The following is a 5,866-nucleotide window of genomic DNA, read 5'->3' as shown; positions in this document are numbered from 1 at the left end:
ACGAAAGAAGGAATTTAGTCGGTCATACTCACCACCCCAATCTGTTTGCATGGTGATGATTTTGCGATCAAAGAGTCTCTCAACAAGTGCTTGAAATTCATGAAACACTTTAAAAACCTCAGATCTATGTTTTAGAAGAAATATCCAGGTGAACTTGCTGTAATCATCGATAAAACTCACATAATAATTCTTCTTATTTATAGAATCACGGGCAGGCCCCCATACCACCGGCGGAGCTATGTGCATTCTTGCAGGTGCCATGGCCTCCCCAACCTTGGCAAATTTAGTGAAGAAATTTTTTTACAGAGAGATTTAGATTGGAAAAATAGACATATTTTCCACTGTCTTTTCTCTTTGGCCCCCCCAATCTTCTTGGTCTAGCTCCGCCACTGCCCCATACATCAGAAAAAATAAGCTCTAAAGGAGCGTTCGAAGTGCTACTAGAAAGCGGATACGGGAGTTGGTGAATTTTGCCTTTTTGGCATGCATCACACACTCCTTCCTTATTCAACTCTTGATTGGAAAAAGGAATTTTATTCTGCCTAAGAACGTGTTGGACGATTTGCAAAGATGGATGACCTAATCTAGTGTGCCACCTTGAAGGAGATATCTTGGTGGCGCCGAAAGCTTGCCTGCCCGAGTGCAACGAAGCTGATGATAGGGGATAGAGGCCGGCTCTACACCTGCCTTGGAGGAGGGTGCTCCTCGTTGCCTTGTCCTTGATGAAAAAGAAGCGAGGGTGAGTTTCAAGGAACACATGATTATCTTGAGATAAACGATGGGCAGAAACAAGATTTTTTGTGGCTTTAGGAGAATAAAGGACATCTTTTAGATGAAGATTGTGAGTGGGAGTACGAACATAAGCTTGACCAACATGAGTAATTTTCATACCTGACCCGTTTGGCATGTTCACTTGATCATGGCCATTGTACCTCTCCCTCATGGTGAGTTTGTCCAACTCGCCGGTGATGTGATCAGTGGCGCCGGTGTCAACGTACCAATTGGTGTTGACGCCATAGGATGAGTTGGCCACGGCGTTTGCATTCTTCTCCTTGGTGAATGCAATGTCAAAGCGCCGGTAGCACTCAATGGCCGTATGGTTTGGCTTCTTGCAGATCTGGCAGAACACCTCCGGGAGATCGTCGCGGCCGCCTCCTCCTGCATGGCCACGCCCACCATGACCGTTGCCGTTGCCACGACCACCGTTGCCTCCGTTGCCACGGCCGCCAGCATGGCCACGGCCACCTCCATTCCTGCCGCGGCCTCCACGAGTGAAGCCACGGCCGCCGCGAGAAGCAGCGTTGGCGGAGGAGTGGGATGATGATGAGTTTCCCTCGAACATGGCGAGGCGGCTCTCGAAGCTGATCAGCTGGGAGTAGAGCTCGTTAGGCTTGATGGGGACGGTCCTGGCCCAGACGGAGGAGACGAAGGACATGTAGTCGAAGTCGAGCCCGGCGAGGATGTACGACACCATGTCGTTGTCGGTGAGCGGCTTGCCAATGGCAGCCATCTCATCGCCAAGGGCCTTCATGCGGCCAAGGTACTCGGCGATGGTGGAGTTCCCCTTCTTGGTGGTGGAGAGGGCGATCCTCGTGTTGACGATGGCCGCCTGCGTCTGGGAGATGAATATCTCCGTGATTGCAGTCCATGCTGCTGACGCCGTGGTGCAGTTTGCAATCTGAACCATCACAGGAGGTGAGATGGAATTGAACAAAAAACTCAGAACCTGAGAATCCCGTGCCCTGTCGATCTCATAGGCTGGGTTGGGCACGTCGGTGAGCTTGCCATCCTTGTCAGCAAGCTTGAGCGCCGGGATCTCCCTCTCTGGATCGAGATAGGAGACAAGCTGAGCGCCGCGGATGGTGGCTAGGGCTTGCGCACGCCAGACATTGAAGTTGGAGCGGTGGAGCTTTTCAGCTATGGGGATGAGGACGGATGCAGCGGCGGCGGCGGTGCTTGAGGAAGCCATGGCGGCGCAGGGAGGATGTGCTAGAGGAGATAGGCTCTGAATACCATGTAAAAGTAGCGTGAAGCGTATGCCTTAGCAGGGACGCGCTGCGTGTTTATATAGGCACATAGATTACAGGGTTTGGTTGTTAGGTAGTTGCTAGATTGATCTCCAAGTAATGATCTATACAAGAGATATATGAGATCATCTATAACTACTCTAACAAACGGATTACAACACGCAACACAATCCTTATCTCGTATGTACGGTTTATACACATACCGTACATACGTTTACAATATACACTTTAACACCAAGAACTTCGTATTTCTGTTTGCCATGTATTATTTGAATGGTGCAAGTTAGAGAAGAACAAGATGAAACTAGCTCACATCAAAGAAAAGGTATTTGTTCTAAATCGCTCTTATGTTTTAGTGACCAAGTAGTTTTGTATAAACTTCCACATGTACATGGCCTCCTAAGTGCTGTTTGTTGCCTAATGATACCTTGTGCTAATTCGAAGGATAATAAATGCAACAAAGTTAACTCGGAGGTAAACCGTATTAATAGCTCTGTTAGACAATATGGTAGTATTTGACAAGAAAACTATGTCTACTTCCTTGCAGTCCTACTCAGACAGCGGCCAGGAGGGATGTGAGGAGGATCTAGGATGAGTTCCAAAATCTTGTGGATGCGATCTGGGTGGCATGTTGATGATCCTTGCAGCTCTTCTGACGCCACAGGTGGAGACCTTCCTAGGATCACAAGGCTTTGGTGATCTTCATTCACATGTTTTGTTGCCTGCTGCTGCACAGTGGTACTAATCTATGATTTATTCGTATCTATCTACCTGATGAATTCTAGTCATTTGCCATGGTCCCTGTTGTTATCTATCGATGGATGGAAGCTTAACTTGCTGGTGGACAATAATATGATGACCTGCTCTGGAAATCGAGATAAAACTGACGCAAACAATTCCTGTTCATTCCTGTACTCCCTAACCAACGAGAGCTCAGCTGATGCCTTGTGCGACTCCATGGACAGCCGCGTCGGTGGTTCATTTTGAACAAGTTACTCTGTTTTGATCCTAGAATTTCTCATTGGATTCTTTCACGTTGTGCCTAGTGGCCTCACCAATTGCAGAGGCCGCCGTCCGACCGTCGACACTAGCTACCGGCATGTCCATCCGCGATGCAGTGCAGAATCGCCTCAACTTTCTGCTAAAAAGTCCATATTTACAGTGCAGAGATGCTTTAGGCATTGCAGGCTTGCAGGCAATTCCAACAAGGCTTTTTCATCTCACAAATGGAAACAAAATCATTTTCAGCTTTGATGATATCGTTGATGCGCGACTATTGTTATGCTGGTCTTTGATGCACAACTACTTTGACCACTAATATTTATTGCTCCCTCCGTTTCATATTAGTTGTCTTTGTACTAAATTAGCGCCTAACAAAAAAAAGGATGGAGAGTATATGCATTGGAAATGTATAAACGATATTGTTTGACTTGTCTTGCAAAATCATTTCATTTCATATATCTTCATACTAATCGTGTAAATATATTGTAAGTACAAATCATAGTCAAATTTGTAAATCGTTGACCAGTGAAATTTAAGGACACCTTATATTTTGGGACAGCGGGAGTATTTTATACAGATAAATAATATTTGCTCCTTGTCTCATCTTTATCCCCGCGAGGGCAGATCTAGATCTTGCACCCAAATTTAATTAAATCTCCTGATGGGGAAAAGGAAAGTTTAGTTACCCCCCGTATGCTGGAACCCGTCGGGATGCGTGAAACATGTTCAGTTCATATCAGTAATAAGGGCTAGAAAACTGAACCAATTGCACCAGAATTATGTCAATCTTCAGAGCGGACATCATAAATATTGGACTGCCCATGCACCAAAAGCAACACTAGCGATTCCATGGCAATGCAAATGCCTAGCGAGCAGCTGCGCTACTAGCATCGCATGTAATGGAAATGCTTATATATACAACGTACCTGACACTTGCAATTTGCAAAAAAAAAAAAAAATCATCTATCTTGACTTATATCAGCAAAGATAGTATGTTTGTTTACAATCACATCACACTGGAAAATAATTACCACACCACACACAAGCAGACAATCAAATGTGCATGACCGGTTGGCAGTTGTTCTGAACTTCTGATACATGAGCACCATGAAGAAGTCCTGTGAAACTCTCCTGTTGGAGGTGATGCAGTGGTACAGCATAGATGGGGATTTAGTCTAGTGGTAGGATATTTGCTTAGGGAGCAAAAGGTCCCGAGTTCAATTCTCGGAATCCCCATGTTGAAAACCCTTTTTGCAATGCTATTTTGAGCTTTGGGTGCTCCGAGGATAAGGTTTTGGACCACAGGTTTGATGATGAGGTTCATAGCCTCACTATATATGCATGGCCAATCCTGTTCTGTATCTTGTGGCTGTGGTTCAACTGGAGAAGTTATTGGCTATATCTGCATGCTGTTGCAAGTTAGCGCCGCTGCAGTGCTGGAGAAACTTGCAGTATCCTCTCTAATTTACAGTATCCTCTATAAATATGTTTACAGTACCGTTTGCATGTGTTAACGACAGTCAGACTAAGCAAGAATCATGCCACTAGACCAAAAGCACTTTGATTATTTTTTCAGTTTCATGAAGTTTGCCTTTCGTCTACAGCTGCTTCAGAGTAACACAGCCGGATTTCCTTTCCGAATCTACTCAACATGTTGTAACTTGTAAGTGGCATGGTGTATTCCACGCCTTCCCTTGGAAGCGGCTGCAAAAGAAATAAGACGATCAGACTCTTTGCCCGAGAACGACGAGCATGCCACGGGCGAAGTGGTGCAGATGCCGGGATCGCCTCCAAGGAGCTGTCGGCCGAGTCGCCCATCTCTTCGTCGAGATCTTTGAGCTCCTCGGTATCACCGGGTTCCTCGAGGACGTCATGGAGCGTGTAGATATTGGCGATGATGTGGGAGGTGGGTGCGTTGAAGAGGATCGTCGACCACTCCTGGGCCCAACCAGATGCCAGGCCGTGGAGTACGAGCTCGCCGCAGGAGTCTGCGGCGAACTCGAGGTTGCCGAAGTGGACGATCTAACCTGCAGATAAGGTCTCGATGGGCTTAAGGTAGCTCGCCGAATTGGCGACGCAACACATCATGCCGAAAGCAAAGGTTTTTCCCAGCGTGAAGACGGTGACGTCAGTTGAAGGTCCCATATGGTATCTGAGCTTGCCTAGCACGTACCGTGCCTGGCGCTCCACTATCGGAGTGATTTTCGGCAGATCCCTTGATAGGGTATGTCAGCAATACGATTAGATCAAAGGGGAAACAGGAGACGGTTTACCCAGGTGAACCTCGAGATCAAGGTAAAACCATACTCCGGCTCGTGTTGTATTGATTTGATGTATAGGGTTCTACAATGGTGGTCAAGGGATTGAGTATAATCTCTAGGTTCTCCTTTCTATCCACTACTAGCCCGACCCAGCTTATATAGGATATCGGGGCCTAGGGTCACAAGATCCTAGTACTAGTAAGTCCTCCTGGACTTCGGCTTCCTTGTCGTGTACTCCAAGTCTTCCAGGTCCTTCTCTTTATTAGGCCCTTAGACCGTGATGTTGGCCCAAGGCATAAACAGACCTAGGGGTCCACAGGTGGTCCTACTTGGGCCCGCTTCCTGTATGATGAGGTATCCCTAGGCCATAAAACTGTCAACCGGGAAAAGAAAAACACGAAGATATCAACCAAAAAGGTACCTCCTTTCTACCAAGATTGAACTACCTTGGAAGTACCGGAGGTCTACAAAGCATTTCTACTGAAAACTTCACAGAAATGCCTAAGTCATAGCTCAGCGGTTCCAAAAACATTTACTTGGGAGTACCTATACTGAGACTCTTGTGTTGAAGGAAAC

At 46.6% G+C, this 5,866-nt stretch overlaps 1 non-coding gene across 1 annotated transcript; it reads left to right on the top strand.

Moving 5' to 3' along the window:
• Positions 1–4,193: 4,193 nt before the first annotated feature.
• Positions 4,194–4,265, top strand: TRNAP-AGG. The gene has a single exon. It is a non-coding gene; the product is annotated as a tRNA-Pro (tRNA).
• The last annotated feature ends 1,601 nt before the right edge of the window (positions 4,266–5,866 follow it).

The sequence above is a fragment of the Triticum dicoccoides genome, chromosome 1B (genome assembly GCF_002162155.2).
Source record: "Triticum dicoccoides isolate Atlit2015 ecotype Zavitan chromosome 1B, WEW_v2.0, whole genome shotgun sequence".
Taxonomy (NCBI): Eukaryota; Viridiplantae; Streptophyta; class Magnoliopsida; order Poales; family Poaceae; genus Triticum; species Triticum dicoccoides.
This window is presented reverse-complemented; position numbering and strand designations above follow the sequence as displayed.